Source organism: Marmota monax, unplaced genomic scaffold, assembly GCF_021218885.2.
Source record: "Marmota monax isolate L192 unplaced genomic scaffold, Marmota_monax_Labrador192_F-V1.1 WCK01_AAM20220418_F8-fsc00057, whole genome shotgun sequence".
Classification (NCBI taxonomy): Eukaryota; Metazoa; Chordata; class Mammalia; order Rodentia; family Sciuridae; genus Marmota; species Marmota monax.
The window spans coordinates 11,421,978-11,434,914 of record NW_026693933.1 but is presented as its reverse complement, the minus strand read 5'-3'; the positions used below and the strand labels follow the sequence as shown (position 1 = coordinate 11,434,914).

The window sequence follows — 12,937 nt, the reverse complement described above, 5'->3', positions numbered from 1 at the left end:
TGGAGGCATAAATCAGCTAAATAATCTTCCCACTGGTGCAAAGCTGGCAATGGCAAAGCCAGGATGTAGTCAGGGTTCCAATCCAGAACCCTCAGGGACCATTTTGTAAATCTCAGTTTGCAAGCCTGTCCCATGGGAACGGTCAGACCTCGTGGTCTTACTGTAAGAAGTCTTACTGTTAGGGTCTCCTCTGCCACCTTTCACTCAATCACTGACATCATCTACCCTCTGTCAGAATCTGCCACAGCATCCTAACATACCATCCAAGTAACTTCAAACTACCTTACCCTAAAATATCTGGGAGCTGGGGGTGTAGTTCAGTGATAGAGCGTGTCCTTAACATGCACAAGGCCCTGAGTTCCATACCCAGTACCAAAAAATAAAAATAAATAAATTATAGTGTCACTGTCATTGTATGGAGTGAAAAAATACCAAAGTTGCTTTAAGGATTGGAGTAAAGGATGCAGAATTCACAGAGTCTGAGCCTTAACGGCAGATAACCCAAACATTGATGTGACAGTTGTCTTCATAATGTTACATTTTAGTGTAAGGTCACCATCAAAATACAAAAATTAAGGCTAGTTATTTCATCCACAAGGGTCATAAATGACTTTGAAATATTTGGTGAGAGATGGTGGCTTCTGACTTCCTTGTTTTACAAACAAGCACTTATTAGTAAATGGATGTGCCTTCAAACAGCTATGTCTGGGGCCAGATCCCTGGCCAAGTAGTGTGTGTAGTCCAGTTCCCACTTCAGATTTTGGCCAGATCCACCCACCACTGCTACTCAAGAGCAAAGAGATGGCAAGTAGAGGCATGCTGATGTGCTGCAGGGGCTCCAAGCTCAGAGGGCCTCTCCCCACCTGTGATGGATTTGCTTATTTATTGAACATTACTGAGGACCTTTTACTTGCCAGATGCTATTAGTACTGATTCTACAAAGATGAGTAAGAAGTGGTTCTTGTTCTGCAGAGACTCAGACCCTGATGTAATGAATAAATATGTGAACAAGTCAGTGTACCATTGGGAGTAAGAAATGGAATGCACAAAGCTGGGGTTGACACCAAGGAAGCAGTGCCCCTGTGATGCCAGGAGAGGAAGGTCATGGGATAATTCCCATAGACCAGGGTCATGCAGGATGACAGGAGCCCTGAGAAGGAAAGGAACATTCCAGATAAGAGCATTTGCAAATGCATGGGGTCGTTGAACTGTACAGGAGTTTGAGATCTTGTACGGCTGGTATCACCAGCTGACATCAGTTACCCTCATACACCTTTTATGTGTAAGAGTGGGGATGGGGGGGTGAGGTTAGAGAGACAACCAGGAACCCCACATCATGGAGGGCCTCATCTGCCCTCTATTTAGACTTTATGTTGAAGGCCATGAGGACCCCTGAAGGCTCTAGGCAGGAAGAGACCTGGTTAGACAAGCATTTAGGAAAATAGCTCCTCCATCTTGGATCATGAGGACCAAAAGAGGATCCCAGGTTAGCTCAGCCTGAGTTCAAAAGAGCCTGGATCCCTGAGGACTTAGTAGAGCAAAGTGTCATATCTGCTATGGACTGCCTACATGAGAAAGATATAGATTTATATGGGTAGGCTATTTTTTTGATTTTTCAGACATGTGTAGCCGAACCACTAACTCTAATTAAAGACATCACTTACGGGGTTAAGTCTAATTTGGAGACTTCCCAATATCAGTTCAAATGAATGGTTTTATGTTTGTTCATTGAAAAGTCTTAGTAAGGTTTGGTTTCCCTAACTCCAGCTGCCACCAAATTCTCAGAAAGAATCTTTCTGAGAAGACTCTCTGTCAGGTGAAGTGAGGGGTGTGGTGAAGTGCATGTTTGGATATAAACCCTGACTTCCTGTGTAATTTCAGAGAATTGCAGTTGGTGTGTCTATTAAACATAACTTCTCATTCTGTATTTTTGATGTATTGATACCTGGGGCCTTGCTGATCTGGAGGGACTGTCCTCCTAGAGCTATTAAACCACCACTATTGAGTTCACCTTTCATATGCAAACCGAGTACAGGCCCCAGGCTCTCCTCTGTTCAGCTCTTGTACTGAGACACTACTTTCCTGCCCTAATCTCCCCAGGGCCAAATACCAGACAGCTAGGGACAGCCCCTACACTCTAGAGCTCAGCAGTTACTTAAACTGTCCAATCCTATGCCTGCTTACCCTGCCTTGCCCATTTCTTCATGTGGAAACCACAATAGAGGCTCTTGCCCATGTTTTTCCTTCATTCTTTCTGTCTCCTGACCTGTCCTGACGCTTCTTATGTGGCCCTATATGCCTCCTTTCTGCTTGAAGGGATTGGCAAGCTTAAAACAAACTTCTTCCATTATGACAGTCATTTCTGTATCTGTGTGTGTTATCACACCTGATTAAAACAAACCCCAGGTACTCTTAAAACAGCATGTACCTTGATTTCCCTGGCTGAAAGGGCAGCCTATAATTCTACAGCGAGAATGCTGATAAAAATATTTTAAAGAGGAAACCATACAAGAGGGTGGGGACGGAATAAAATGATGTTCATTCATATTCATGGCATTTGATTTACCAAAGTGATGACTCACATCGACTGAGCATTCGAATTTGAGATTGGATGCATAATTAGTTATTAATAAAGGAATGTTATTTAATCCTTGGAATAAGTATGTAATCCTCTAGATGCTTACTATTCCTTTTCTCTGAATATTTGTTCTATTAATTCGTGTTTATGTAGTACTTGCAAACTGCATGCGGTACTTTTACACAGGTAAATTATCTGCTTAATAGGAAATAAAATATCTGCCCTTCGGAACCCGTAGTTAAGAAAACTGTGTTATTTAGAATTAACATAATATACGAGGTGGTTATGACTAAGACTCTTGTCATTTAAAAGGGGACAACCTCCTCCTGAGTGCCTCAGTACTGTGAGTTAGAGCCCTGAGTGAGTCATCCCTACACATGGCCCTGGAGACCTGGTCGCCTGCCTTTCTTGTCACAGGTGCCGCTGCTGAAGCAGCCCTGTGCCGGGAACATCACTGTGTTAGCTGAAGGAATGGAGGATGCCGGGGCCTCTTCAGTTCTAGTATGTGTATGTCCAAGCTCACCCAGGATATAAATATCTGTGTTTACACAAGAGACAGATTAAGGATAATGGTTCACTTTCCAAAGGATTGACCACTGTATGCCTTTTCAAGGTGAACTAACACTGTACATTTAGAATATGATTTAATTTTTAAAAACATCCCTTATTTAGGCAATTTTATTTTGTGTGTGTGTGTGTGTGTATATGTGGGCTAGGACATCTGTTGTATATATGAGGTCAGTCAGGGAAATTAGAAGGTACAAACATGAAATGTAGCAGTTTATGTTTTAGCTCATTTGTGACTTTACCTCCAAATTCTCTCAGCTTCTAAGCAGAGACATTCTTTAGAATGTGTCAGGGTGTACAGAGGTGGGGGCTTGATTGCAAGCTATAAAAGGATTAATTGGATATATACATTTTTAGCATTCCTTAATGCAATGTAAATGCTAACAGCCTTTGCAAGGATCCATAACAGAGCTGTTTATAGCTTTCAGAGCACACTCTATGCATTATCTCATTTGGTCTTCATAACAATCCTATGAGGCAGGAGGTAAGGTAATGTTTTCATGTCTGTTTTATTGATCAGGGTCCAAAGCCACTTGGATCAGAAGAGGTGGAGCTGGGACTAGAAAGCAAGCCCTGTTCTCCCTGCTCCTGGCACACCCTGTGACCCAGAGCATCCACTCAGACTGCAATTGTTTTAGAGTGAACCAAGGACCCTTGATTTATCATTTTGACTCCATGAATTTCATATAATATTCACCACCTCTGCAAGAAGATCAATCTTTCTTCCTCCTTCTTTGGTATGTTTTAACCAGTTCTGAAATGGAGATTTAGTGACTTTTGTGACTGTAGACTTTGATATTGGAAAATGTTTACTTTTGAAGTCCTAAGAGGGAAATAATAAGAGTTGTGTTGCCTCCCTGCCAAATATACACCCACTTATTCATAATCAGCAGAAAAATATTGAAAGGTATCTTTATTGGTGGTAGTGGATTTCTATATAGAATGGAAATTTTAAAATGACTTGGATAATAATCTAATTTTTAGGGAAATTATATTCATCGTGCCCTCTTTGGTAGTACACAGCAAATATTTTAGGAATTGAAAATCAAATGTAAGAATTATAAAACAATTCTGCTATAATAAGATGTGTTTAAAAGAAATATTTAATATTTAAAAGAAAAAAATTTAAAGAAAATAAACATGGTTATTGTTTAACAGACAAATTAGAATAGAGACTTTGGGAAGGTCAACTTTGCCTAGAGTGAGGTCACATTCTCCACCCAGAGGGGAACCCTCTCCTGACTATGGGACATGCACTTAGCCCAGATCAATTTGATTCAAACAGGTAATAGCAGTTGCCCACAGGTAGCAAAAAGCCTTCTGGGTCCTCCCTTTTTAGACTAGGAGGGATCCCCTGGATGAACTGAGCTGCTTTTGAATGTCTGAAGCTGGAGAGAGTATCCTTTTCTACTTGTATGGGGACACAGCAAGTAAATGTTGGTAACGTGGTCACCTGATTCTAAGAACAGAATGGAATTCCCATCACTTCTCTGAACCCTTCAAAAACTTTCAAGATCGACAATTACCTGCTTTGAGACCTAAGGACCAGCCAAACTTGCTTGAGTTTTATGCATAAAATATCCTTAAGATTTCATATCCCTTTGATCTCTGTATTTTGACTTCATGAATGTTCTTGATTTTTTTGAGCAGGTTCTTGAATTCTTGATTGTATCTAATCTAAGTGCAAAATGAAACAATATAGGTGATACCTATTATGTAATTAATTAGCTTAATGTGGTGGCAATGATATGTAATAGGAAGGTCAGAGGTGTTCAGATCCTTCTTTCTAACCTCATAATCTTGGGTAGTTCACTCAGATATTTGTGTCATATTCTTAAGAATAAAGATGCTAGATGTTTTTTAGCAGAACGTATAACAAAATGTGTATAGTGTGTATGGATTCTTAGCATATAGAAAGCACTTAAAAATGCCAATTTTAAAAAGCTAAACATAAGCTTCAACACAAAAAGATTCATCCTTGACCTAACATGTATTCTAGCTCTTAGTTGTAAACCCCTTAGAGTTGATAAGTGGTAAACTTTTTATTTACTGCATTTCCAACATTGTTCTATCAAAACATGCTGAATGCAACTCCATAAGATAGAAATGTTAAACAGGTTTATCTCCTATGTTATCTTGATTCTCTGGTCAACTGTCTGTGAGCTGTGTTTGTAAGCTGTGAGTTTGTGGTTCTGAGTTAAAAGTGCATTCATTGAGCTGGGAGTGGTAGCCCACGCCTGTAATCCCAGCAGTTCCAGAGGCTGAGACAGGAGGATCATGAGTTCAAAGCAAGCCTCAGCAAAAGTAAGGTGCTAAGTAACTCAATGAGACTCTGTCTCTAAATAATACACAAAATAGGGGTGGGGCTTGTTTTTTTTGGGGATTGGCTAACTTCACTTAGCATTATCTTCTCCAGAACCATCCATTTACCTGCGAATGCCATGATTTTATTCTCTTTTATTGCTGAGAATAAATTCCACATTTTTAAATCCATTCATCTACTGAAGGGCATCTAGGTTGGTTTCTCTGATATAAGGAGGCTGATTCATAGTGGGGTAGGGAGGGGAAACATGGGAGGAATAGACAAACTCTAGATAGGGCAGAGGGATGGGAGGGGAAAGGAGGAGGCAGGGGATTAGCAAGGTTGGTGGAATGTGGTGGACATCATTATCCAAAGTACATATATGAAGACACGAATTGGTGTCAACATACTTTATATACAACCAGAGATATGAAAAATTATGCTGTATATGTGTAATAAGAATTGTAATGCATTCTGCTGTCATTTATTTTTTTAAAACAATCAATTGAAAAAAGGCAAAATAGGGGTGAGGATGTGGCTCAGTGGTCCAGTGCCCTTGAGTTCAATCCCCAGTACCCCTTCCCCCCAAAAAGTGCAGTCATTGATTAGTCATGTCTGCTATGAAGTTGGGAGAAGATAGTGGTGGTGGGTGTGCAGGCATTTTCCTTGCTTGGCCTAAGGTGCTTGCCCTTGAGTCTTTATCTAAGAACAAAGAGACTTTCAAATTCGAGATTCTCTTACTGCTGAACTTCATGTAAGGTGCCCTGAGGTAACTTTATAATCAGAAAGCCAGCTTGTTTAAGTGAGAATAAGGAAGAGAAGGAGCTGGAAACCTGTTTCCCTGGCTTCATGCCTCCAGTATGCTATACCAGGTATCCAGTACTTCAGCCCCCATTGAGATGTCTCCCAGTTCCTAGGATGGGCCCCATCCTCTCACAGGCATATGGCTTGGCACAGGGTCTTACTACTTCAGAGAATGTCATTTCCCGTCTTTGCCTCTTGGCAAATTCCACTCAGACTTTGATGTCTAGCTCCTGTAGGTTCTTAACGTAAGACTGTCTGTTAGATTCAACTCTAGGACTTCCTTGTATTCTTGGGCCCACCTTGTAATCCGTCTTCAACAAAGTACAAGGATATGAAGGAGATATTGATGAGTCAAAGGTCTCAGTTTTCCCAGAGGGAATAATGCATGTTTGAGAACGACATTGCTTCCCTCTGGAGTTGGTAAAACCATCTCATCTGGGCTCTTTCATGTTTTAAAGGGGTGCTCCACTCCGGTAACTGTTAAAATACAAAGCAAAGTTTTATATTTGAAAAAGACGTCTTGAATTATGCTGAGCGGTAAGAGAGTCTTATGGGAACTAAGACGAACTTTTGAAAGAATTGTGATAAATTACATATAATATAAAATTCAGCATCTGTCACCATTTTTAAGTGTACAATTCAGGGGCATTAAGTACATGCACATTGTTGCAGGGCCCTCACCACCATCCATCTCCAGAACTCTTCATCTTGCAAAATTCAAACTCCATATCCATGATACAATAACTCTCAATGTCCTTTGGGTCCAGTGCATCAACCATTCTACTTTCTGTCTTCATGAATCTGACTTTAAGCCCCTCAGCTTATTTCACATAATATAATGTTAAGGTTCATCCCAGTCATCCAGTTGTGGCATGAGTGAGAATTTTCTTCCATTTTCTTTCTTTCTTTCTTTCTTTCTTTCTTTCTTTCTTTCTTTCTTTCTTTCTTTCTTTCTTTCTTTCTTTCTTTCTTTCTTTCTTTCTTTCTTTCTCTGCCTCTCTCTGTCCCTCCCTCCCTCCTCCCCCCTCTCCCTCCCACCCACTCTCTTTCCCTCAGTACTGGGGATTGAACCCAGAGGGTCTCTACCACTGAAGCACATCACCAGCCCTTTTTATTTTATTTTGAGACAGGGTCTCACTAAGTTGCTGAAACTGACCTTGAACTTGCAATCCTCCTGTCTCAGTCTCCCCACTTGCTGGGATTACAGGCATGTGCACTGTATCCAGCAGAATTTCCATTCCTATTAAGACTGAATACTATTGCATTGTCTGTATATGCCACATTTTGTTTGTCTATTATCTGTTGATAGACCCAAGTTGCTTCTCCCTGTTGGCTATTGTAAATAATGTTGCTATGAACATGGGTATACAAATATCTCTTTGAGATTCACTTTCAATTCTTTTGAATATATACTCAGAAATGGAATTGTGAAGTACCTGGTAATTCTATTTTTAACTTTTTGAGGCAGCTCATAGTGTTGTCCATAGTGGCTGCAACATTTTACATTTCCACAAACAGTGCACAAGGGCTCCAATTTCTCCTATCCTTTCCAACATTTGTTATTATGTTTTTTTTTAAAATGGTAGTCATCCCAATGGGCAAGAGGGAATATATTATTATGGTTTTGATTTGCATTTCCCAAATGATTAGTGTCTTAGTCCATTCGCTACTATAATAAAATGCCATAAACTAGGTAGCTCATAGCATCAGAAATCTACTTTCTCATAGTTATGGAGGTTGGGAAGTCTGAGGTCATATTGTGGGCATGTTTGGCACCTAGCAAGGGCCCACTTTCTCAAGGATGGTAGCTTCTTGATGTATCGTCATATGGTGAAAGGGATGAAAAGAACTCCCTTGGCCTATTTTATAAGGATACTAATCCTATTTTTAAGAGCTCTGCTTTCATGACTTAATTATCTCCTAAAGGGTCATATCTCCTAATACCATGGCTTTAGGATTAGGATTCCAACATGTGATTTTTTGGGGATGGCACTGGCATTTAGACACAGCAGTTGGTGATAAACATCTTTCATGCACTTATTGGCCAATTCTGAATTTTCTTTGGAGAAGTCTCTGTTCAACTTCTTTGCCTATTTTTTTTTAATTGGTTATTTGGGGTTTGATTGCTGACTTGTAGGAGTTCTTTATATATTTGGAATTAACCTCTTTTCAGATATATAATTTGGAAATATTTTCTCCCATTCCCTGTGGTGCCTTTCATCCCATCAATTGTTTTCTTCCATACACAAAAGTTTCAAATTTTGATATAACCCAATGTATTTTCTTTTCTTCATTTGCTAGAGCTTTTGGTGTCTATATCCAAGAAATAATCATTGAATCCAATGGCATGATACTTTTCCCCTGTTCTAAAAATTTTAGCTTTTGTTTAGATCTTTGATTCATTCTGAGTTAATTTTTTATATGGTATAAGGTAAGAGCCCACCTTTATTCTTTTCATGTGAATATCCAGATTTTCCATTTACTGGAAAGGCTGTTCTTTCCCCGTTGAGCTCTTGGTACCCTTGTTAATCATGTTTGAGCACATATGTGAGGGTGTACTTCTGGGCTCTCTATTGCAGTAATCTCTATGTTTTCCTTTATGTCAGTGTCACACTGTTTTGATTACTGTAACTTTGGAATATATTTTGAAATCAGGAAGTGTGAGACCTCCAACTTTGTTCTTCTTTTTCAAGTTAGTTTTGGCTGTCCAGGATCTCTTGAGATTCCATATGAATTTTAGTATTTTATTTTTAATTTCTGAAAAGAAGCCACTGGAATTTTAATAGGGAGTACATTGAATACGTTTTGAATAGCATTGACTTCTTAACAATATTAATTCTTCCAATTCATGAACATGAAATGTCTTCACTTATTATTGGTGTTTTTAATTTCTTTAGCAATATCCTGTAGTTTCTGGTATATAAGTCTTTTGCCTCTTCAGCTAAGTTTACCTATTTACTCTTATGATGCTATTGTAAATGGAATGAATTATTTTTAAATTTACTTTTCCAAAATTGTTCATTGTTAGTGTGCAGAAATGCAACTGATCTTTATATGTTGCTTTTGCATCCCAAACTTTGCTGAATTTATTTGTCAGTTCCAAGAGAGTTTTATTTTTGGTGGATTCTGTAGTGTTTTCTATATATCAGATCAGACCATGTCATTTGTGAACAGAGATAACTTCACCCCTTCCTTTTCAATTTAGATGCCATTTGTTTATTTTTTCCCCTAATTTCTCTGGCAAAGACTTCTAGTACTATGTTGAATAGAAGTGGCAATTACAGCCATCCTTGTCTTCTCGATCTTAGAGGGAAAGCTTCAGTCTTCCAGCACTGAGTATGATTTTAGCTGTGAGCTTTTCATGTTTTGTCTTTATTATGTTGTGGTAGTTTTATTGACTATTTTTAAAATTATATATATATATATATAGCATTGAATTTTGTTAAATGCTTTTTCTGTGTCAATTGAGATAAGCATGAGGCTTTTCTTTCCTTCATTCTGTTTAAGTGATATATTAAATTAATTGATTTAATTATTATTTCATTGCAGGAATAATTCCCACTTAGTTGTGTTAGTATAATCTTTTGCATTTTGTTTACTAATACTTCGCTGAGGATTCTTGCACCAACATTCATCAAGAGTATTGTTCTATACTTATGTTTTTGTAGTATCTGTCTGGCTTTGTAGCAAGGGAATGCTGGTCTCAGAATGAGTTTGGAAGTATTTTTTCCTCTTTAATTTTTTGAAAGAGTTTAGGAGGATTGCTGTTAATTATTTTTAAATTTTTGGTAGAATTCAAAAGTGAAAGCCATATGGTCCTGGGCTTTTCTTTGTTGGAAGTTTTAAAAATTCTGATTCAATCTCCTTAGTAGTTACAGTTCTGTTGAAATTATCTGTTTCATCATGAGTCAGTCTTGATCAGTGGTATATTTCCAGGAACTGACCCACTTCAAAGGTCATCCAATTTGTTTTTTATATACTCTCATAATCTTTTTTTATTTCTCTAAAATCAATTGTAATATCCCCTCTTTCACTTAGTTATTGGAGTCTTTTTTTTTCCTTAGTCAATCTAAATATTGTCGATTTTTTTTTTGATATTTGAAGAATCAATTTTAGTTTCATTGATTTTTTAGAATTGATTTTCTATTCTGTTCTGTTTGTTTGCTATAATTTTAATTATTCTCCCTCCTTCTGCTAGCTTTGGAGCTAGTCATTCTTCCTTCTCTGGTACCTTAAGGTATAAATTTAGGTTGCTGATTTAAGATCTTTCTTCTTTTTAAAGATACATGCTTTGAGCATTTTTAGGTAGAGCTGTCTATCTGTGTTTATCCTGGAGACTCTGCAGGAAGAATCAGGGAGCAGCCAGCAGTACCGCAGCCCAGGTGAGGCACCTCACTGGGCATCACATTCTCAGAGTTCCAGGCACCTTCTGGGTCTGAGACTTTGCAGGGGCCCTTCCTGTTCATCGAATGCCATCAAAGTTTGCACTACCTGATTTTATGTTGGACCAAACTAATTTTGATTTATTATGATCATGTCTATATCCAAGAGTGAGCTTATTGTTTTGAAACACAGTGCTTAGAGGAAATTCGTCTACTGCTGAGAGCCACAGCTGAGTCGGAATGGCCCCTGGCATTTTGCCAATAGTATTGGTTGACAGGCGAGGCATTACTATCCGCCTGGGCCGCTACTTTGGAGTTCTCGTGGGGATTCCCGGGGAATCCTGGAGAGTTTCCATTGGTTGGGGAAGTGCAGGAGGAGGGATTTCCGGAGGAGATATTTCCCGCGGCTGGTTCCTGGATGAGGCGCTTGGGGTTCGGGATAGTTCCTGGGGAGCGTGTGTGGAGTGTGCTGGTGGAGTTCAGAAATAAAGTTTGTTCCTGCTTCAGTTGCTCGTGATTTGTGCCCAGCCAGACTGCGGCAGTCTACTTTTTTGCTTCTACAATATTTAATATAAAATGTTACCTTAATTTCATGAAGAAAGACTATAGTATGATTTGAACAAAAGAAAACACAGTAGTGACTCTTCAGGGAAATAAGTGGCTGCTGTGTTGAGATCTAGTATGTCCTCAACATCCCAGAGACTAAAGACTTGGTCACAGCCTGTGATGCCATTGGTAGTGGTGGAACCTTTAGTAGGTGGGCCTGGTGGAAGGAAGTCAGGCCATGGGGGTGATGCCCTTGAAGGAGACATTGGGAGCCTGGATCCTTTCTCTTTCTCTCTTTCTCTCTCTTTGCTTCCTGGCCATCAGGAGGGTGGGCCAGGCACCCGCCCACCATCATATTCTCCCTCACCTCACACCCAAAGGCAACAGGGCCAAGTGACGCTAAACTGAAATCTCTGAAATCATGAGCCAAAATGGACCTTAACAGCAAAAAGCTGACTCATGGTGGGTTAGAGTTTTATTGGCTCTCTCAATTTGTAGCTTAGAAGAGAAATATGTTTGGCTTGTGCCTACTTCCTTGATACAACAAACAAATCCATCACAAGAAGGATCAGAAATAGTTCTTTGTGGCTACAATATGGATTAGAAGGTTTATAGATTATCATGTCTTCAGATGCCTATAACAGAAAGCTAGACTCTAAATGACTTAAATATTAACTGTATTATCTCCTATCACTGGGAGTTCAGAGGCAGGCAGACACTGGAGCAGCAAAGCTTAGTTATGTGATCAAGGACACAGAGATCTAGTTCTGAATCTCCTCATGGTCATAAGATGGCTGCCAGCAGCCATAGGCGCAATGTGCTTCCTTATGCATATCCTGAAGGAAGACGAGAAGGAGACAGAGAAGGATAAGGAGCTCATTGTTCTATTCCACTCTAAAACAAAATTAAAGTCCTACATTGTCTGTTATGGTAACCGCCAGCCATATCTGGTTATCAAGCATTTGAAATATGAATATTCCAAGTGAGGTGTGCTCTAAATGTAAAAAAACACACTAAATTTTTAACACTTGGAAAAAAGGAATGTCAAAATATCTCATAAATTTGTATTGACTGTGTTTGGATCATGATATTTTAGATATAATAGGCTACATGAATATATTTAAAAAGTTAATTTTGTTTTTTTCTTTTTACTTTTTAAAATGTGGCTACCAAAAATTTTGAGTTACATATAAAGCTTGCAATATATTTCTACTGAACAGCATTGCTTTAGTCAAATGGGCCTGGCTTTGGACGCAATTTGAACAGCCACTGTCCAGGAATGCCCTGTGCTGATTGGCTGGGACCAGTCATCTGAGGTGAGTAGATTTGGGGGAGTCAATTATCACATTCATCACAAAAGAAGAAGAGTGAAGAATAGGGTATCTTAATCCTTACTTAGGATCGGCAGAGATTTTTAAAAAAAATGACTTTTCAGAAAATTTAAAATACTCTGGTATTTGAAAGAATGCAAACCCTGCCCAATCCACTCTTCTTTTCCTTGTTTCAGACCTATTTTCTTATTTCCTTGAGGCCATTCCTTACCCGGGTCATGGATCAGAAAAGTTGGGTTGAAGAATGATGGGAAGAGGTGAGGGGGGTGAGGGTATGCAGCAGAGGGGTAGCTAGAGAAACAGCTAAGTTTCCATCACAAATGAAACACAGATCAGACAAGCCGTGTCTGAACTGCTTTGCATAAGACTGGTTATTTTATGCCTTCATAAAATGGATCATTGTATGGTGGATCATTCCAGCAGATAC

The 12,937-nt window shown here is 39.1% G+C and overlaps 1 long non-coding RNA gene across 1 annotated transcript in view; it reads left to right on the top strand.

Annotated features, from left to right (window-relative positions):
* The window catches only part of LOC124106089 (uncharacterized), a 55,308-nt gene that overhangs the window by 16,952 nt on the left and 25,419 nt on the right, over positions 1 to 12,937 (top strand). The window contains exon 2 of the long non-coding RNA XR_006855984.1: positions 3,666 to 3,882. This is a non-coding gene — a long non-coding RNA (uncharacterized LOC124106089). The remainder of the gene's footprint in view (positions 1 to 3,665; positions 3,883 to 12,937) is intronic.